We start from the raw sequence: 22,569 nt of genomic DNA, 5'->3' as shown, positions 1-22,569 counted from the left end.
AGACATCTAAATAACTATTCAGATTAAAAAAAAATAATAATTTACACTTGAGGAAAAGATTAGTTTTTGCTTTCATAGTAACACAGTGCATCTAGAAGATAGTTTTACTGTGGTACACAGTACAGAAAGCACTTCTGAAGCTTCCAGTAAACCCAGACTTCCCCTCTAGCTGTAGTACCTGTGCATTTATTTATATATCTAAGCTTTAACTGCAGTAACTAACTCAGTGAAGAGTCTCCATGGAGACTGAAAAGTAATCCCAAACACCCATGACTTTTCCCATATATAAACCTCTTTTAACTGATACTGTATGAATTTTCATCTAGGGGTAACATTTGCTGGTCATTCTTGGTTACTTCTATATTTTCAGTAATCTGTTCACATATTGACAACAAAACTTTATGAAGATTATAAAAAAGGAAAAAGGACTTGTATTTAAGATCAGCTACCAATATTGATTTTCTACGAAGGAACAGTCTTTAAGTCTGCTTAGAAATACAACTTCAACTGCTGTGTAAACCATTGAGTATTTGTGGTTTAAAAATTCATAAAAATGTGAATTATTACAAAGATTACAAAGACTGTACTAAATAAAAATAGAGTCTATGACAGCTAATTTAAATTTGCACATCTAAAAATATAATACAAAAGAGATGTTTGTTATTTCTCTCAACTTTTCCACAGCTTACACCCATGCAATTTTAATCTCTGCTTTTTTTTTTTTTTTTTTTTTTTTTTTTTTTTTAAATTGCAGGTGCAGTGTTTTTTTTTATGGGTGACTTGTCACTAGGTCTTAATGATGTGTTTGGTGATTCTCACCCAGGAGCTGAAAGTGAAAAGACTGATATTAAATATTGCATCAAAAGAGGGTTTACTTCCATATCCTTTCTGTTTCATATTTTGTTCTTTGCTTTTCTCCCAGAGGCTGTAACACTCAGTTGCATTATCTCATTGTTTATAATAAGGGAGCTGCAATATCCAGGCTTCTCTCTCTTTCGCACTAGAGACTGCTAGAGACCTGTTTTTTCTTCAGACTTGTTTTGAAATATAATTTATTTATTTATATATTTTCTTTATTTTTGCTTCCCTTAGTACAGTTTGCCTCTCCTAATGTCTAGCAAAGTGCATATTTCAGTTCAATTAGTATGGATTTCCTACAGAGTTTTGCCCTCCAGGAACAAGAGGAAAAGCAATCACCTCACATGGCAGATGCTGGTTGTGTTGTTTAGGGTACATCTGAAAGGCAAAGTTTAAAACGTAGATATGGAAAAACTATGGATGTCATTTAGACTTGTCTTTGTCAAATTGGGCCTGAAAACACAAAGTGTTGGTTTTCCAGGGGAGCCTTTCCATATCAATTGTCTTTTAATTGATATAACACCTTTTCACTTGCTGTGACCAAAGCACTGTAAGTATATATTTATAGTGCATGTGACAGGAGGTAATTTCACAGAATCACAGAATTTTCTAGGTTGGAAGAGACCTCAAGGTCATCGAGTCCAACCTCCAACCTAATGCTAACAGCCCTCCACTAAACCATATCCCTAAGCTCTACATCTAAACGTCTTTTGAAGACTTCCAGGGATGGTGACTCCACCACTTCCCTGGGCAGCCTGTTCCAGTGAAAGATAAAATTTAAGATAAAATACATTTATTTATTCTTTTCCTTGGAGTAAATTGCTCTTACAATGTGAACTCATGGCAGAGGATGGCTGCTACAAGTAGGGGGAGTGAAGAGTTTATGAAAAGCCTCCCTGCTGTGAACACAAGGCAGCTACAGCTCTTCTCTTGATTTTATGTGTGAAGTAAGTTTTAATCCCAATGGTGGCAAGAAAAAAAAAAAAAAAAAAAAAAAGGAGGATGGAGTGAGGTCCCTACTGTTCCTGGTAGGTAGAGCTGATATGCACCTGCCTCTCTTCATTTTCCTCAGTGTTTCCAGGAGCCATGCACAAGCCTTCTGATTCCCTCCCCACAACTCCTCTGAAACCATAGTTCACCCTCTCTTGTTGAAGCAGCAATGTATAGATGAGACATCTATTGTGTGATCACTGAGCTGCTGCCTGACCCCTTCTGCTTACTGCTTACAAGGAACTTCCTGAAATCACAGGCTGTGTGTGCTGGGTTTTGTCACCCTATCCACACGGAGAACTGCAATTATTTTGCAGGAGTAGTTTGCATTCGAAGTCTATACTGCATGAACTAAGCACTGCATGGTTATACCTAAGGTCAGCTGGAGCAAAATTAACAAAGTATTGGGAGCAGTGTTATTCCAGAGTCTTGCTGTAGTGGCTCAGCTGTCTTGAACTTTTCTGTGGAACATTGTGTTACACAGCAAATGCAGCTGCAATGCACTCTGCTGAGACAGTCCTAAGTTCTTTGTCAGCCAGCACAGAGTAAGAATTACAGCAGGAGGATGCTGTCTCTCCTTTGGTCCTCCTGGGGAGTTTTATAAGCATCTTGTGACCTCCAAGGCTCGCTGTTTTCACTGCCAGTTCTGCATGAGTATCTCATGATGCCTGGAGAAATTAGATATTGTAGAACTATGTTTTCCTCTAAAGCCTACCTAATAAACACATGAAACCTTGACTCAAATAGAAGATGGGCTTTTCTGTCCTGGTTATCCTACAAAAAGAGAAGTGCTATAATGACTTTCACATTTTGAGAAGGAGTGAGCACTGGATTGTTACAGAATGTCTGTAATTCAGGTTAAGAATTCATTTTCCATATTTTTAACCTTATCTTTTAACTTTATCTTCATAAACCTAGAAAGTCAGAAAGGTTAATTTGTCTCTAACATGCATATGATAAAAACAATTTTTTCTAATGGAAATTCATCCTTCAGGCTTTAGCTTTGGATTTATTTTATTTTATTTTATTTTATTTTATTTTATTTTATTTTATTTTATTTTATTTTATTTTATTTTATTTTATTTTATTTTATTTTATTTTATTTTATTAAGTTATTTTAAGTTATTTTATTTTATTTTATTTTAAGTTATTTTAAGTTATTTTTATTTTTTGCAACAGAGTTAGGTTTTGATGTTTTTACAAGTCTGTTAGATTTGTACCAGGCATATCCAGAATATATGTGTGTACTTAGAAGGTGTAATATACAGTTCTTCATGTATCCTGTAATTTGCTCTGCCTGCGAGCTGGAATCTATCACTACAATAGCTTTAAGACCTGTTTTAAGTCACGGTTCATGACTTTCTTGAAGCTGAAATTTCCAGAAATTATATTTAATTTGTTCATGACTTGATATTCTTTGCATGGATTTGGCAGTGGCTCAAACAAGAAATAGGACTGACAAAATGACACTACTTTTTTTTTTTTTTTTAATTAAAGCATTCATTATTAAGCATACACTATCTATTTCTTGGTTTAATGGTCAGAGTCTTGCAATATTCTGATTACAGACACTCCAAAGGTTTCTTCAGTTGCAGGATAGAACTTAATACTATGAGGTTATGCTTAAAAAATAACTACTACTACTGGATTACATTGCTATGTTACTTCGCAGTTTGAGTCTAGATGTAAGAACATTGATGTCACTTGTCCTGCTTGATTGGTGGGCTAAATTCCAATAAAACTTGTACTCTCCCACATACAGCCTGTATCTCACATAGCTATCATCCTTTTAAAATTACCAATACTTGACAATTTAAACAAGCTGTGTTGAAGTCAGACAGACAGGAGCTAGCAGAAGAAAGAAAGTGACCTGAGTGGTAGCAGAGGTGAGGGAGGTAATAAGTGAGAGGGTACTCCATCAAAAATCTGTCAAAATACTCACATAGCTATACAGTGCTCTGCTGCTGACTCATATTTTGTTGGGTTTGTTGGCTTTTGAAACAACTTCCAGGCTGCATGAGCGAAACTGCAGCCTTTGGTACTATTGACACTATCCCAATCCAAAGAAGATAGCTGCAAATCTGAAGTTCCCAACAGGAAAGGCTTTTTCAGTGAATCTCAGTGTTTGAGTTTGATGCAGGGGCCACAATATCTGTCCAAAGCTACAAATAAATAGACTAGAGTATGGAGGAAAGTAAATTTTATGTCACTTGAGCTGAGAGTGGCAACAGTTTAGAGATATTAATGAGCTGCTGATAAAACTCATAGTTGTTGGCTGACTGCAAAGCTTTCATTTGGGAATGCTGAGTGACAGGGTGACTTTGTCAACATGCATGGTTACAGGGAGATAAAAAGAGTGTATTAGTTACTGTTCAGCCAACAAAAACTACCATTGCCACAAGGCTTTGTGACATTTATTGCTGACAAAGAGAAGTTTGTGAGTGGATGATAACATGCCAGATTTTATTTTATTTGCTACTGGCTGTGACTGTCTATAAAATAAAGAGAAAGACCAGAGTGAATATTGGAATCAGTATTTCATATACTTCCCATGGCATATGGTTGTATTACCATGCTTAAGTTTGTTTATCTTCTTAATAAACTCCAGCAGATCAACGTTGGCTTCTCAAAGGCATTTTCCACTCTAACTTTTTGGAAAATGGAAATGTATCATCTTGTCCAGGAAAAAAATAGACAAAACAGCATATTTCATTAAGAGTATCATAGAACAGTTTAATTAATGAATATTAGTTAAGCATAGCAGCATTTAGATGTTAATCTCATCTTCTGGTTTGTTTTCGTCTACCCTAGTGTAACTGCCTGTGACCATACATGAATACAAGCAGGATCAGCATCAGGAGCAGAATGGAAGACACTTCCTTTATGTAACAACAGTTCTCTGACTAGCTGAGTATCTATATTGCCCCATCAGCCATGCAGTGAAACTCCATTGTGAAATTTCTGTTCCAACAAAGCAAGTTTATTTTCAGACTGTCACATCTGCACTATTATTATTAATTATTGATGTTCAGTTCAGTTACCAGCTGAGAGATAGCAGACTACAAAATAGGTATGTTCTGCTGCTTGCTGTGTGTTCATAAATAACAATGGGCAGACACTCATAAGCTAGAGGATAATTCTGCCACATGTGCTCCTGGGAATTAAAACTGAATAAAACTGAAGTATTAGGATTGTTAAGGCAGACCTATCTTATTGCCAGATGTGGCACAGTTTGTCATGTTTTCTTAAATAAAATATTTTGGTGTTTCAAATCAGAACTTCCGTGTTTTCCTTCCATGTTTTCCTTTTTCTGCCCTGGTCAGGCCTCACCTGGAGTACTGTGTCCAGTTCTGGGCTCCCCAGTACAAAAAAGACAGGGATCTCCTGGAAAGAGTCCAGTGGAGAGCCACAAAGATGATACAGGACCTGGAGCATCTTCTTTATGAGGAAAGGCTGAGAGACCTGGGTCTGTTCAGCCTGGAGAGAAGAAGACTGAGAGGGAATTTCATCAATGTGTATAAATACAGAGACAGAGGGATTTGGCCAACCTCTTTTCACTGGTTTGCGGGTAATGGTCACAAGATAGAGGACAGGAAGTTCCACACCAACATGCGAAAGAACTTCTTCACGGTGAGGGTGATGGAGCATAGGGTTAGGCTGCCCAGGGAGATTGTGGAGTCTCCTTTTCTGGAGGTATTTAAGGTCCGTCTGGATGCCTCCCTGGGCAGCCTGCTCTAAGGAACCTGCTTTGGCAGGGGGGTTGGATCCGATGATCTTTTGAGGTCCCTTCCAACCCCTTCAATTCTGTGATTCTGTGACTCCTGAGTGAGGAAAAATGGCCTATGGAAGGAGCAATGTAGCTGGTACTGCCCAGAGCTGGTAAGAGGAGATGAAATTCATCCCCAAAACTGTAGCCCATATCTGTATGAGTGAGGGCTGCTGAAGAGGCGCAGCCACAGTGATGTATCTGCCAGTCTGCAGCTGCTGCTAACAGACAGGCTGCAGTGCATGATGCTCCCATCTAGCCTGCTCACCTTGCAGTGAGTATTGTCCAGTTATAGCCAATGGTGGTCCTAATCAACTACCATGTGAGCCAAAAGTGAAAAAAAAACAAAAAAACAGGCAAATATGTAAGCCACTCACTAAGCCAGGTAGGTCCAGTGGAAGTGTCTTCATCCTGCTGGTGAATTCCTGAAGCATAATACTGACATCAGCTGCACTCTGATCAGCCACCGGCAAACAAGCAGATCTGGGTGAATGATTGCTATCATGTCTTTGTGACTATGCTGCCCCATCTCAGATTTGAGGGGAAAAAAAAGACACTTGGAACAGCCTGAGAAAATTCTGTCCAGATGATATTTGTTCCCTTTTCTTTTTAGACTCTCCATTGTCATCATTAATACAGCTTGATGCAGCTCAGCAGAGCTGAGCAAACACCCTGATATTGGGTAGAAGCCTGGTGTCTAAAAAGAGGATCACACTTCTGTAGTGAAGAAAGTTCAGGTGGATAGAGAACCTTCTGCAGAAGTGCTTTGTCTCACAGCAAAATGAATGAGAGGAGTGGCCTGTAGGACCAAGAAACAAGTATGGATGAGCCCCACAGTGTGTTTTCTCTATGACTGAAGAACATAAAAATAGAAAAACGAAAAATATCATGAAAAGTTATCAGCTGTCTTTTCTGATTAGCTGCTACAATGCAAGAATATTTTTTTTTTTTACAGTAAACCTATTGAAAACATTATATGATGAGGTTTGAACTTTTAAATCAAAGGTTTACTGTTTTCAAGACAAAAACAGTTGGATAAGGATTTGCATAAATTTCCATGTGTAATATGCATATTTAGATTCAGGGTTTAGCAGAAATAAAATTATAAAAAAAATTATCTTCATCAAAGCAATGTTGTCCATCTACTGTGCTGCTTAAACCTAACATCAGATATGTTATCAGAAAGAGCCTTAAAAGAACAGGCACATGGTTTTTTTCATCACTTAAAGCTGCTTACCAGGAAAACCTAAAGCCATGCATTTGGCAATACCAGTGACAATAAATCATTATACATTATTTTCTTGCACACCCAAAACTTCAAGCAACAAACACAGATTTTAGACACTGAATGTTTTTAGACACTGAATGTTTTTGTTGGTCCGTCATGAGTGTTAAGGATGATATGCTGAAAATTATAGAAAGCTGTAATTAAAAATAGAAAACAAGTGATTTACAACATTTTCCTTTCTTCAAAGTTTCCTTTTATTTTAGGAAGAATCAGTTGCAGTATATGCTGCTCCTCAAATCTTTAGGAATATGCTGCATGCTTTACTTTGAAATGTGGTGTTATTCTTTTTTTGAATGTACTGGGAAGAAACACTGTAGCAGTGTTTGGAGTACGTCTGCCAAACTGGAAAGTATGTAGGTGGTTTAAGCTGGCACCAGTTTAGCATTTGTGATCTAAATTACGTTTCATGACAAACTTTTAAGGGAAAAAAATAAGATATCCTCTCACAGAACTAAGTTTTCTATATGCAATGTGCAACATCAGGAATTCAGTACCAAATGATTCATGAAAAGCTGACGAGCAAACTGACATGGAATGCAGAATATTGTTTAAATATTTTAAAGCACTTTTTTTTTTTTTTTTTTCACCAAGTATTACTCTTTTTATAAATGTCTTGATATGATTTTTAGTGATTTGCTATTCTTGTTTTAGAAGCACATCTAATTTATCATTGGACTTAATTCCTCTTAATGAAATAAGTGAAAAGTAAAATAAAGTGAGTGTTAAGTTTATGAAGACCAAAGAATTGTAGTTAAATGTGCTGTGTAACAAAGTTGTAGTGGGTTTACGTGGCAAGGTTTTGGTAGCAGGGGGGCCACTGAAGTAGCTTCTGCAAGGAAAATCCAGAAGCTGCCCCATGTTGGATAAGGGCCCAGCCACTGGCCAGAGCTGGGCCAATAAGCATGTCTGTTTGCACCTCTGTGACAGCAGATTTAAGAAAGGGGGAAAAAAAAATACTGCTGGGGAACAGCAGCTGGGAGAGAGAGAGGAGTGAGAAGCAGCCCTGCAGCCACCAGGTCATTGCAGGAAGAAGGCAGGAGGTGCTGCAGGCAGGCAGCAGCAGTACCCCTGCGGGCTGTGCAGGGAGAGGCCCCTGGTGGAGCAGGCTGTCCCCCTGCAGCCCATGGGTCCCACATGGAGCAGATCTCCACGCTGCAGCCCCCCCATGGGTGGAGGAGCCCCCGGTGGAGCAGGTGGATGTGGCCTGGAGGAGGCTGTGGCCCATGGAGAGCCCCCGCAGGAGCAGGCCCCGGGCCGGAGCTGCAGCCCGTGGAGAGGAGCCCACGCAGGAGCAGGGGGACTGGGGGGAGCTGCCCCCACCCGTGGGGGACCCGTGCTGGAGCAGTTTGCTCCTGGGGGATGGATGGACCCCGTGGGACGGAGCCGTGTGGGAGCAGGTCTTGAAGAGCTGCTGCCTGTGGGCAGCCCCCGCAGGCTCGTTTTGGGAAGGATGGCATCCATGAGAGGGACCCCACGGGGAGCAGGGGCAGAGAGGGACCAAGAAGGAGCAGAGGAGATGAAGCATCAGGGACTGACTGCAGTCCCCATTCTCCATTCCCCTGCGCTGCTCAGGGGGAGAAGGTGGAAGAAGGTGGATGGAGGGAAGGCATTTCTGGTTTCTTTCCTTTGTTTTCCACTTCTCTAGCTTGTTAATAAGCAATGAATCTTACTATCTCCATACTCTGAGCCTGTTTTGCCCATTTTGATAATTGTTGAGTGATCTCCCCGTCCTTATCTCAATGCTTGAGCCCTTTGTACCATATTTTCTTCCCTTTCCCCTTTGAGTAGTGGGAGTGAGAGAGCAGCCATGGTGGAACTCAGCTGCCCACCTGGGTAAAACCATTGCAGATGTCCATTTCCAAGAGTGAACATTAAAAGGCAAAAGTGGAAATTTCATTTCTTTGTTTCTTATATTTAAGTCGGTAAAGAATACGAGTCCCCTTTTTGTTCAGAGAGAAGACAAATGAAAATATACACCAAACTGTGATTCATTCTTAAATTTCATCCTGTTCTTTTCACACAATACATTTATGCAATAATAGCATTTCATTCGTTTTAAATAGGAGAGTGACATGAAACTATCCACCAATGCACAACTTCATGCATCTGCTTGGATGAAAACTCTACATCAAATAACTAGAGAATTTGCTTAAATGGCTTTGTCCATCCCTAAGCTAATATATGTAATACCAGAGTCCTCCATCAGAATACTTCTTCAGCTGTCTCTAACCTGCACTGCTGTCTGGAGGTTGCTGTTGGTTGCATGGCAGTCTCTCAGTTTGTGTGTGGATTTCTGGTGGACACGATGTATCTTGGGTCTAGACAGAGCCCTATGGGACAGAGATCCCAAGGACATGCATGGGGAATGGCACACATGGCTTGCCTCAGCGCTCTTTGCAGCAGGACTGCACAAATTGTGCTGCACATCGGGTCATGTTTTGTCAAAGAGGGATAGAGGTTACATTTGCCCAGAAGCGCTTTCCAGATTTGTTCCCTGATATACAGCAAATAATGGATTTTTTTTCTGAAATGATAGAACTAAGTTCAATATTGAGAGGTAAAAGAAAAACAGCCTGTTTGTAGATCAAGCATGTGTTGAGCATGAATATTAGACTGAAAGTTGAGAGGTAGCAGCAAAAACACTGAACCTTTTAGAACATATGCCCTTTAGAAGTGCATGTAGCAGGGCTGACATTAACTTAATGGGCTAGTTTGCTTTGAGGAATTTTTATTTTCACCCATTAACATGCTAATGTATTTTCCATTTTTTTTTTCTCTGAATGACAATTCAAAAAATGCCATCATGTCCCTTATTAGAAGAGAAACATGTAACAGAACACTGAAATAAACAATTTCTAGCACACTGTAGCTATACCTGCTAACTTGTAGTTTACTCAGGGTGCTAAAAAGAAATAAAAAGCTAATATTTTGAAGAAACTGTATTTTATTTATTTATTTATTTATTTTTTTCATGGCACTGTCCAGAATGACAATTATTATTGGCATTCCAGTAAATTCAGCTGCCTAATGCCATGGTGAAGTGAATGTTCATATTTTTTCTAAAGCCTTAAGTCTGAATATTATCTTGTATAGTAGCATAATCACTCTTTAAGGCTGTGCTTTCAAACTACTTCAAATTTTACTTTGAAGATTTTGATTCAAGCCATGTGTACTACGGGAAAAAAAATAAATAAAAGAGAGAGGGGAAAAAAACCAAACAAACAATACCACAGTTTCTGGTAATGGCTTAGCTCCTTATATTGCACAGATCTACTCTGGTTTTACTTGATGACTACTGTTTCATTTCTATTGTCTTTCCCCAGAACCAATTCCCAATAACTATCTCCGATGTATTATAGGTACAGATGAGTGACACATGATTAGAATTTATTCTGTTGGCTCTAATTTGAAATTCACTAAATTTTCGCATTGTTCCAGCACTAAATTCTGCTTTTTTAATCATTTTTTAAATTGATTAGCACTAAATTCTGCAACAATTTCATATCAAAATACACATATAAGCACAGTATAACAGAATTATTAAATCAGAAATTGTCTGCTGTGTGCTAAACCTCTGTCTCCTTCATAAAATAGACAGAATATATACCTCCTGACAGCTGATTCCTTCCTGAAGGTGATGAGCTTGAACTAACAGAAGATGTAGAGCTGTTTAATCACACAGGAGAAAAAAAGCAAGAGAAAAAGAGAGAAGAGAATCATCTTCAGTGGAAGACTCTCTGAACTTCTTAAGACATGTAATAGTACTCCTTTCCAAAGGGGACATTAAAAATTATCTGTCCAAAGTCGTTAAGTTCCTTCAGCTTTGTGTGTCTCCTGAGGAGACATTTTGGGATCTGACATTCCAGCAATGCAGTATTCTCAAATTTTGATTACCTGCACAAAGAAGCCCTCCACAGCATCCTTTCAGCAGTCACCATACCATGATAGATATTGCCAAACTCTTCGAGCTGGGACAACTTTTTCAGGTTCAGAGCACTGACTTAAAGTGAATGTACACCATTACATGCAGTGTCCCTGTCTAGCCTTTGGATTGTGCAAAGTTTCACAGCATCCAGCTGGATTTCAACCTAGAACTTCAGGCTTTTATATCACGGCTTACATTCTTGCTGTTTTTAACCTAGAAATATTCTGGTTATAAATAAATCTCCAAACCCAAATCACTCAGTAAAACGGTAGAAAGATTGCACATATAACAACAGTTTTAAGTTCAACTCAGGAACACTTATTTTCCTGGCACTTCTATGGAACTCAACATACAGATTTGAAAACATTTGCAAAAATAGCACAATGCTTTCACCTTCTCCTTTCTGTCATAAGGAGCCACTGTAATAAGGCTAACAACTTCTGTGGAGAGAACCACTAAGAGGAAAGGTGTCATAAAAGCCCCTAGCCAAATGTAATAATGAAAAAGGCTAAAAATGTAAATGCTACAGATGACAGAATAAAAGAAGAATGAATGCAAGCACTGTGACATTATAACTGAACTCCTAAAACAAATATGCATTGAAGTGGCATGGAGACACTCTTAACATTTACTTATTTCCTATTTAGATTTAAAAAGAAGTAAGTTTATTTAAGAATATCAGATTTCATTAGACTAGTTCCTTGAAATATGTGGGTGTTATCTAAAGAATTCAGCTAGATGGCATGTTTTGGTTCTTGTCTGTTTCTGATGTGGGCTCTTTAGGCCTCAGCTGAGCAGAAAAATGATGCTGTCCAAGTGGTTCCTATTTACAGGAAAAAAATTCTGCTCCCAGAGTCTGTGAATCATTTCACAGATTTTGCAATGCAAGAAAGCACATCCGAGTATACACCTTGCACTAGCAGTATTAGCTGCACTTCTGGAGGAAAGGCCTCCTGCAAAAGGCAGCTTCAAAATCTGGGCAGAGCCCCATAGGATGTCTGCTGAGTCAAAGCATGTTTACTTTGCTGTTTCTGCTAACAGCCAGATTTTCAGCATGTACCCTCTCTCACTGAATAAAATCAGAAAATGTCAGTCCTTGGGAACTTCTGAAAATCTGTATCTACATGCGGAGAGTACTGTTCAGTGCTGTGACTACTGCTGCCATCGTTTTCTTTGGAGGGAACACATGCAGAGACTTGGCACGGCTTCCTAGGCAGCAGTACTGGCTTGTTCATGCTGGTCATGAACACAGGTTGTTCACCTAACCTGCTACAAGTGATAGAAGCTCCATGAAACAAACTAACTTCCCCTGCCTTAGTCAAACAAGTACTTTTAATAATGAGCCTTCTTGTCTCAGGAAGGCAAACTGTCTTTCACCATTTTGTCTAGACCTATAATTATTATTTTTTTGTTTGTTTGTTTTTGAATTTCAATACTGTAAATAATATGTTTCATCTTTTCTCCATCATGGAAAAAGGTTATGCAGGGACTGAGTGTAGATGTATAAGCCACTCCAAATATTTCACAAAGAAAAATTAAATAACAAAAAATCCTGTTAGCTGCACAATTCAAATACAAATTGCTTTGGAAATCTAGTGCAAGAAAGCATTTTGCCTCTTTATTTTTTTCATTTTATTCTAGTTCTCTCTAAGAATTGAAAATGTATAATTAAAATAACGTTAGTTTAGAGAACAATACCAGTAAATGCACTGCAGAGATAAAAGTAGGTGACTGGTTCTTCTTCAGGAGAGCTAGCTAGAAGACAAGCAATACTCTCTAAAATCAATATAAAGAAATAAATTTAGTCGCTGAAATAGATTAAATCTGATTAGAGATCTCAATAGAGACATGGAAAAGGGTTGTAATCATTAAATTGGGACATAGCTAGTGGGATGTTGCATGAATTTTCTTGGAGAAATACTCTTTTCTCATACCAAAAAATCTACTTAGGTTACAACTTTTGTTTATCTGTCATCTGTAATCTTTAAGGTTTTTCATTTTACTTAGTGAAGGTGAGATACGAATGTTTCCTGAAGTATCTGCAGTATGGTTAGGAAAATTATTGGACTCTCAAGTCTTTCAGCCAGGCTCTAAGACAAAACACTTTCTCAATCTCACACACTGGTAGAAAAATTTTTGCCTGATGAACTGTTGCATATATTGGCGTTAATAGGTTTCAATAAAAATACAAACATTGATTTTTTTTTCTATGTAAAATGTTAATGATCTGATTAGATATATTCTTTCTCACAGCTAAACAAATTGATGCTGACCTAAGCATGGGATATTTGTAAATATGACAACCCATCTGTTGTTACAAAACAGAGATGTCAGCCATATTTCAGATTGAACACATTTTTTTTTTTTCAACATGAGTACAAAAGCTTGAACAAACTGATTTTAAAGAACCATGAACTCCTTTATTCAGATCTAAGAGGCATCTGGAAATTCGTTGTCCTAAATATAATGTCATTTCTAGATGAAGCCCTAAAGCTGATGGATTTTGAGCTTGGATTTGGCCCATTGTGCACATATATAAAATGGTACCACTGCCATCAGAGGCACGTTTATCACAGGGAAAAAGCCTTTTAAGCCCCACAGAGGTTTTAAAGCTCCCACTCATTCTCTGTCCTTGTATCTTTCACAAATGCAGACAAATGTGCACAGTCACGTTTCGTCCCCTGCAGCATTGGTAAATGTGAGTTTTCTTTAACTTCTCTTTCATTCAGAAGCAAGCTGTAGTTCTCTGATTGTTATCAAAACTGCAGTATGGATTAATACAATCAATTATCGACTGTGAGATTGGAAGAATAAAACAGAGAGGAAGAACAGCAGGGCAGCAACTGGGATCATGAAATTAGAAATGAAAATAAAAGCAAATCTATGTCTCATCCTGACAAGTGAGACACTCTGCCTGTCTGTCATCCTTTTCATCATGCAGATGACTCCTCAGTAGCTCTAGGCATATAATCATGCAATCCCCTGTCCACCAAATTTCTACAGCAGCTGCCAACTGTTTATAAAGCTTCTAGTTAAAAATTATGGAAAATCATATTTCACAAACCTAAAAGCTCCATAACTTTTAAATATTTTCTTGTTTCATTTAACAGTGAGTTTTGCTTTAATTTGTATGAAGCCTAGTTATTTTTCACTGGGAAAGAAGGAGTGGCAATGACAATAGATTTAGGAGGCTGGAAAACAAACAGGTGGGGAAATTAATAACAAGTACTCATATTTACAGTTGCTATAAGGAAACCTTTGTATCAGAGGAATCTAGATAATACATGGCATACCATATGGTTTGCCTAGAGATGAGGCAATGAGATTTGCAGATTACAGCTGGTCACCAACAGCCATTATCACACAGATAACCCAGTGCTTGAATGGAATTGGCCCATTGACAAGGGATAGCAGAACCAAACCATGAAAAAGCTTCAGCTGGCAGGACCAGGAAGCAGTGGTGCTGGCTGGCACACATGCAGGGTCAGGGGTTGAGGGTGGGTTCCTTTGTTCCTTGGTTTTGCTAAGGAACACAGCAGCACCTACAAATTACAGCTGCCGACTATTAGGTAGAAGAATCTGTTTCATGCTGTTGAGCAGAGCAGTACTTGCAAATGTATAACATCAAGCCCTCAGCATGATACCTTCAGCTTGTACAAAAGGGGTACAATATCCCCTAGGCATAACAAGTTACAGTGAACAAACCTGTCTTCCACTTTGAGTATCATGCAGAGTCTCCTCTCAGATAAATTCGTATATCCAAAAGCTAGTCATCTGGTCTATACTAGTCATATAAGTTCATCGATTCTCTAGTAAATAGAAAGAAATTGCTTCATAAAAGCAATTCAGCGTAGAGTTGTATGGACAGCAATGAGAAGGTAGGACACAGTCTGGAGTTGTCCATTTCCATTGGATGAATGACTACCTCCATAGTGCTCAAACTAGACATGTTAGGCAACACAAGATTTTATTTCTTGTACAGCTAAGGTTCTTGTCAAGCTAAGTTTCTCAGTTCTTATTTTCTGAGTGCTGAATGGCCAGATTCAGCATACCCAGATGAAGAAAATATACAGGTGTAGAGAGAGATGCTGCTCCATGGGCTCAGTAGTACTTTCTTCCACAATAATAAGTAGAAAAGTGTGAAAGAAAGAACGTTTTTTATCAGAGAGTCTGTGGCTAGGCAACAATTCCCATTAGAAACAGGCATCATAACATCATTGCCTTTTAATTCAAATGTAAAATGTGTTTTTGACCTTGCATGTCCTGAAAATTGTATATATTGTAATATTTTGTAATATTGTAATTTTTATTGTAATATTGTAATATTTTTAATTGTAATATTTTATACTCTTATACAATAAAGCACATCTTAAAAGAACAAAAAGAGCCAAAGAAATATACTGAACAATCATGCAAACTCTGAACGAAATACTCTCTCAAACATGATTTTCCCATGGTAACAATGTGTAAGAAAGCACAAAGAACACATGTGACAAATGCAATTCATATCACCCAGAGCACTGCTAGGAGGCCCTCAGATATGAAAATAACTCTTAAAGGATAAGAGGAGACAGCTGAGAGTAGCTCCAGTTTTCCTTTTTGGTCAGCTTTACTTTAAAAAAGCCTTAAATTGTTTGGATCCTGGTTGATCCATACCTAATTAAAATGACATGCTGTTATAGAGACAAATTCACAAAATATATGGTAATACAGGTTCTATCCATTTTAGACTCTGATAAACTTTTATCATCATTTTTACACTTAAGCCACATGAATGAAAATGTAATGTCTAACCAGCTAAGTTTAAAAACAACATTAAAAAAAATAAATCAAATGACAACCCCACACACAGAATCCCATTTCTTTCTGTGAACTATGGAAACATTTTCTGGTATCTTATGAATTATTCTCTGTTAGCATGTTGCTGTTTTTAGTGGTATAAATACATCAACTGACATCACAGAAAATACAATGGTTGCTAAGAATCAGAAGTACCACATTTTAAAGCATTCACTGTCTTTCCACAAGAACAAAAATCCTACCTTTGGGTATTGGAATGCTTGGACATATCTGGAAATAACTATTCCAAAATAATTCACACTATCACAACAGGTGATACCAAACATTCTCTTTGATATCTAATATGAGATCCAAGTTTTACTTACCAATCCTGCACAGCATTGAAAGACTCTTCATTCGTGATGTCATACATTAAAATGAAGCCCATTGCACCCCGGTAGTAAGCTGTGGTAATTGTTCTGTATCTCTCCTGACCTGCTGTGTCCTAAAACAGTAATAGAGAAACTTTTTACATACTGCAGACAAATTGAAATACGCATTATTAAAAGAAAAAAAAAAAAAAGAAAACTACAACGATGATCATTGTACAACTCTGCAATCCCCCTCATAAAACTAACCAACATGGAGAAAATTGAGGATAACAGGAAAAAGAATTCTGCTTCAGATCAAAATAGGAGGAGTATGTCCATTCTGCAATGAGGTGAGAAGAAGAAAGGTATGGCACTGTGTCAGGTACTGTACCAGAAGTATAGTACCTGACAACTGAATTTTCAACAACCTGAATTTTGGGTGAGAACCTTGTCTCCTGCCTCTGCCTTGGACATTCCCATTTTCACAGAGGTGAGAGGTAAAGTCTCATGCTCTGGAAAAAAGCTGTGACAAGTCAGCATCCTTAAGACCTTCACCATAAGATCAGTATGGTTTCTGATGTCTGGGGTGCCTGGCTAAAAAGGCAATGTCTACTTGTTCCATTCTTGTGGTTTTAAGCCATTGGTGCTCATGCCAACTTTAGAACAAGTATGGATTTGTGCTGACAAAATAATCACTGACATACTGTTCTTTTAAAATAAGGATGATAGCTGACCAAATAAATAAATAAATAAATAAATAAAGTCTGATAGCAGTCCCTTGCCACAAACCAGTTTTCTTTCTCATTCTCTGTATCTCATCTTCCTATCTATAAAGCCGTGAATTTAAGTTTTCCATTCTCCTACTCCTTGCTTTTCTTATTTCCATTAGGGACCATCAAGGCAGGGACTACCTGTTACTACTACATTTAGATGCAACATCTAGCATAGCCACCTATCTGTAATAAGATTATGAGACACCATCAATAACTAAATTAAAAGTATCCTGTTGCAAAATGCTTATTTATCATTTTTAACCATAAACATTAAGAGCTTTAGATGAAGCATACATAACATTTCAGTTTAATCCTGTAACTCTAATAAATCAACTGAACATCTTTAGTTTTAATGGACTTTGAATCATAAATTCATTATTTCAGATTTTTTGAGTAGATAAGAACTAATTTAACATACAATAAGAACAAATTTATTTAATTTGTCTTCCTACTGAGAAAGTTAATCAGGTAGACAGTGTTTTATTTGGATTGTTTTCTGAAATGGTTTCTGTTTTAGTAGTATTTAGTATGAAGAAGAAAAAAATAGTATGAAGACCAAATAGTAGAAAGAAAATAGTAGAAAGAAAATAGAAGAAAGAAAAGAAAAAGAAGAAAGGAAATAGTAGAATAAAAAATAATAGTATGAAGAAGAAAAAAAGATTGAAATGGCAACCTTACGTTTCATTCATCCTTAAATTAGTAAAGGAAAAAAGTAGATTCTACATACATCAAAAACTACTTACAGAAAAAAAAATACCTTTTTTTTTTTTTTTTTATTTTTTTATTTTTGGAGACCAAAGTTTTACTTAGAGTATATGGATTCAGTTCATTCTGGATTACTGTTGCTACAACCTTCAGTGCTCCAAGACTGACAGTTTTATGGAAGTTAAACCCTAATAGGTCTCATGAGACGTGCTGCCATTCTGTCTGCAAAAGGCCAGATGACCCTAAACTTTTTCTGTTTATACTCTGAGCTGGCCAAGCCTTTTTAACCTGTGGTCTGAAGGCAGGATAGCTGCATTAACATAACTGCTCCCAATTTTTCTGATGGTATTACTAAGGTATTAAGACTCTTGCACTCAGACTGTGTGTATTCTAATACTTGGAGATCATTTCTTTCTCAGTAGGTTATACTCTGTAAATAAAAGAAAAGTATCATTGAAATGTCAAGTAAAATCATTATTAGCAGAAGAATTATCACTTTTCATTACCTAAAACCTTGTCTTTGTATTTCTTTTATGGAGTAAATTTTACTCTCGCATGTTTTGCCAGCTTCATTTATTTGATTTGATACTAGGGAAAAGAGCTGGGAGAGACAGAAGGAAAACACAGCCTGTAGCAAGCACACAGCTTTACTGTACAGAACAGATATGATTTACAAACAACTTTTGGCAGTGTCTATCTGCTTGTTTGTCAGTCAGAGGCATGTGTGGTTGGAAATATGACTGTATGACAAGCCGAAATCCACCATTATTGAAGTAAATCTTATTTTGCTGTGGGTGATATCCACTGAAGCCTGTCTGCATATAAGGGTGAACAGCTCCAGCAGCTGAGCCATAAGCCGGTGAGGCTGCCTATCCCAAGACACATACCACTTTCTATAGAGTCTTAAGGAGATTTTGTATAGACGTAGTTGTTCTTGATTACAGAGAGTAAAAATGAGTGTAAAGGAAGACAAACCAATATGAAAATTTCTTAAATAATTTTGCACAGAGGGAAACAAATCTGCAGATGAGAACATTAGCATGGACTGACTTTGGGAGAGGAAATGCTGGACCTAAGCATTTGGTTAAACTTCATTAAGGAAGGAACTAGGTATTTGGGGTTGTTCTTAACACAGGTACCTGTAGCTAATGCTTTTATAAAGAAAAAGGTTTTCTTATGTGCTATTTCAGCATACAGCATAGAAAGATGACCATGAACAGGGTAGAGATTATTAGGTTCACATATTGAACGCTCCTGTTGGCAATATTAACAATTCACCTGCTATAAAGAATTGAATAAAATTGTGACTGGCTGAATGTAAAAATTATGTGCTGGAACGTTTATGATTGTGTAAGAAATGAAATGAATATTAGCAATAACTTTTACCAAAAGTTTTGTGTTTCACACACTCATAAGCATGCTTGTATTCTGACTAGAATATATTCTCAAACACCCTAAAGAAGGCTCCTTTTATAGTACTGCTAAGGAACAAAAATATCATGTCTGAAAATACAGCACACTGGAAACATCAAATAGTTAAATATTATATTTGATTACAATGATTTAATGTATTTGAAACAAATAATGCAATGATATTAATGGCTTTTCCCTCTGTGAGCTTTCATTCGTATGGAAGAACTGAGCAGAAAATATTTTTCATATTTCATTGTATTTATATCTGTAACTCACTGAGATACTGGTATGTAGTTGAAGAAAGCCTTTTCCACTTCAGATCTGGGTACTGACTGCTATTTTACCTTATTTATTTTTTATTTGTTTGTTTGTTTGTTTTCCCAAGACCATGGAATTTATCTGATGACCATCTTTTTGCCTTTATATTCTGAAATATAAAAAGTCTGCATTTTGCACTTTTATTTATTTCTAAGCAAACTAAATAAAATAAGCCTGAGGAAGAATAAAATTTGACCTATTACTAAATGACATTTTAACCAATGCAGTTCATTTCCATCTTTGATGAGCAGAAAATAAGACATAAATCATCTTGGGGGCCTGTTCATTCATGTAAATAATATCTGATAAGGACAGGTCTGATAAGGTTCATTAAGGAAGTAGAGTAGACAAGCAGAAGGGAATGAATGACAGTGAGGGAATGACAATGATTTATGAAAAGTTTTATGCATGGGCGACAAAAAGAATTATTTTACAAATCTTAAAACAAAATAAAAGGGGTCTCAACAGCTGCAAGGAATTTTCAAATAATAATTAAAAAATATAGTAAAATAAAAAAAATGTATTCATAAATTGTTTTTAATAAAGTTCCTGCAATTCCATTAGCTTCTGGTTAGGTGACAAACCAAAGGTCTGTTTAGTGACACAATCTTAGTGTTTTGTTTTTTTTTTAAAAAAAGACATCAGATCTTAAACATTAAATCACAGAAAGATGAGACTTAGTGGAAGTAGCACTTTACAGCATGCTAACAAACAACACGTGGCCCTGCATGTTTGGAAGACCTGCACAGTTTGGCCTTACATACTCTGACGTTTCTGGTATGGGTTGAATTTTTTGTTGGTAGTGATTTTGTTGTGTTTATGTTATTCTTTCATTATTATTATTTCCACTTAAAATTGAAATAAGGTATTTACAATTTTTTTTATGCTCCAGATCCTGACATGTGCCCTCTTCCCCATGTCTGTTCCAGTTCTCCCTTCCCATTTATTAGAGGGGGAACACCCTTTGGCCTTTCTTGACCAATGTACCTATAGAATCCCTTCTGTAGCTACATAATTCCAGATTACCTTGGCTGTTCATTTGAGTTAAACTTAAAACTGTTAAGCTGACAATATAACAAATACATCAGTTATTTTTACAGTAACCACATGAACAAGGCTTTTATCATGTGCTTCTCCCCTGAAACTACCCTTGAATAACTGGGAAATTTCCTACAGATTCTAGTGCCATGCCATAGAAAGCTTTAGCGTATAGGGAATTCAACATTTGCTGACAGAACTGCTCCCAGAAGGATGGAGAGTTATACAATAGCCATCTGACCAACTAGAAACACTTAGTAACAGTGATATAGCTGGCACTAAAATAACCAGTACTGCACATGAAGTTAAGCATTGATGGGGTCAAGAAAGTCTCAAAACAGAAAACAAAAAAAGCCATAGTTCTGATAACGATCTTGAAAATAATAACCATTTAGGCTTGCAGTGCTTAGTTAGCTGAGCTAACTTGGCAGAGGTAAATCCTACCGTCAAGACTTACTAAGGCTGACTTCACCCAGACTCGGCCATGCTAGCACATACACTTTGATTATACCAATGATTGTAAGCAATGCATTTAAATCTGGCCCTTTCTGAATTCATTTGCTGAGTGTGTGCACTCCCTCTCTCCCTTGCCTAGCACTGCGCCATGGAACAATACTTTATGTGAATAACTTCCATGTGGAGTTAATCATTAGTAATGCAGACAGTTTTGAAGGTGAAAGCAAACAGCATTTGGCAGCAAGAACTTTTAATGAGTCTGTCATTACAGAATTCAGTCTGCAAAACACAAACTGATTTTGTAGCATACCAGAGTGACTCTATGCCTCTGCATTTCTGTCTTGTATGCTAAACATACAAATATCATTTTAGATCCATCTCACCACACTTTAAGTTTTACTCAAATCACAATGAAGCTTGTGCCAGAAAACTAGCAGCAGTGGAAGAGGATTTCTTGGACAGTGTCTATACCTCTGCTGCACATCCACAACATTTGTAGAGTGGCAAACAGAAAGATAAAATTAGAAATATGAATTGGGTGAATTCTCATTGTACAGGTCAATATTTTCTGTGAGCTAACAAAAAATTGGCACAGCAACCAAGAACTGCAGCTCCTTTATGAATTTCATGTTTCTTTCCTGCCATTGCTTCCTAAAGGTATATTTACAAGCTCCATCAAAGAGATCGTATGTTTCTCTAATTTCTTCTATCGATAAATAAAAAAACTTGATGCAATAAGTGAATGAAAATACCCAGACAGAGCAAATGTGGGTCTATAGCCGACACAACTGAGAAGGACATGAAGGGCAACAAAAGAGAGGAAAGATGCTGGAGGAAGAGAAGCAGACTATCTTGGGGGCATCATTTCTCAACAGATCTTCTAACAGGAAGTGTTAGGAATGCAGAAACACACACCTACGAACATTTACAACGAGGAATGGAAAACAGTTCAAAGCAGTTTCTTTAGCTAAGGTATGCACAGAAGACACAGCACAATGTATTGCCAATTCAGCCTTTGATTATGTACCCATCTAATGTCTGCATCTCTTTCCAGACTTCTAATGGTTTAGTTTTCCCTGGACTTATGTTCTTTTATATGTATACTTTATGTATACTGTATGTATGTATGTATACTATATGTATACCTTATGTGTATGTGCATGTGTTTGTATATTTATAAATATATATATATATGTATTGAAAGCAAACATTTGTAACTTAAAAAGCCAGCTACTCGGTCTGCCAGTACACATCTGCTAGGACTGTAGTCCCTATAACTCACACCAAAATCACAGTTGGCAGTTCATTCATATGTGAGGGATGCAGGAGCATGGCAGGGGCAGCTGGAAATAAGTGGGGCCAGAGCTGAGAGGAGAGGCATTATTCCAAATGGGCCAACAAAATGAGTCTAGGAGGGTTGTCCTGGCAGGCAGAAGGTGGGTCAGAGATTATCCTAGAGGAATAGTTTGGCTCCCAGACTGTCCAAGCCAGGGTTGTAAAAGTACTTTACTGCCCAATTTGCTTTCTCTCACAACATCCAAGCAGCTGGTGACTGTTGCAGAAGTTTATTTCCTTTTAAATTTCCTATTTTTCTTCTTTCCTGTTCTTTCTTGTCTCTCCTTCTCTATTTTTAAGACTTGCATAAAGCTTTTCACTCTCTGCAGTTCAGCTACCACTCCTTCCTAAAACATAATGCTTAGGAAGTCCCTGGCGTTACTGCCTCTTTTCTAGCTCAGTGTAGCTTGACCTCAGCTACTATTAGTTCTGGAGTCAAGTTTTGAGCCCCTCTGACATTTTCACAGCATGTCTCGCTCTTTCCCTGCCATGAACTGCAGCTTTTTCCTTGTCCTGTTTTCACTTTGTGGCCTGTCATGTTCTGGGGGAAGTGA

General features: G+C 37.4%; 1 long non-coding RNA gene across 2 annotated transcripts in view; it reads right to left on the bottom strand.

The window, feature by feature from the left end:
- The window catches only part of LOC116500410, a 94,370-nt gene that overhangs the window by 58,973 nt on the left and 12,828 nt on the right, over positions 1-22,569 (bottom strand). The window contains exon 2 of one of the 2 annotated variants that reach the window (XR_004254306.1): positions 15,993-16,111. This is a non-coding gene — a long non-coding RNA (uncharacterized LOC116500410). Of the gene's footprint in view, positions 1-15,992; positions 16,117-22,569 lie in introns of those variants that run through there. The other variant, XR_004254305.1, reaches the window with a different exon arrangement.

The sequence above is a fragment of the Aythya fuligula genome, chromosome Z (genome assembly GCF_009819795.1).
Source record: "Aythya fuligula isolate bAytFul2 chromosome Z, bAytFul2.pri, whole genome shotgun sequence".
NCBI lineage: Eukaryota > Metazoa > Chordata > Aves > Anseriformes > Anatidae > Aythya > Aythya fuligula.
Note: the sequence above shows the minus strand (reverse complement) of the source record. Positions and strands in the feature narration are given on the sequence as shown.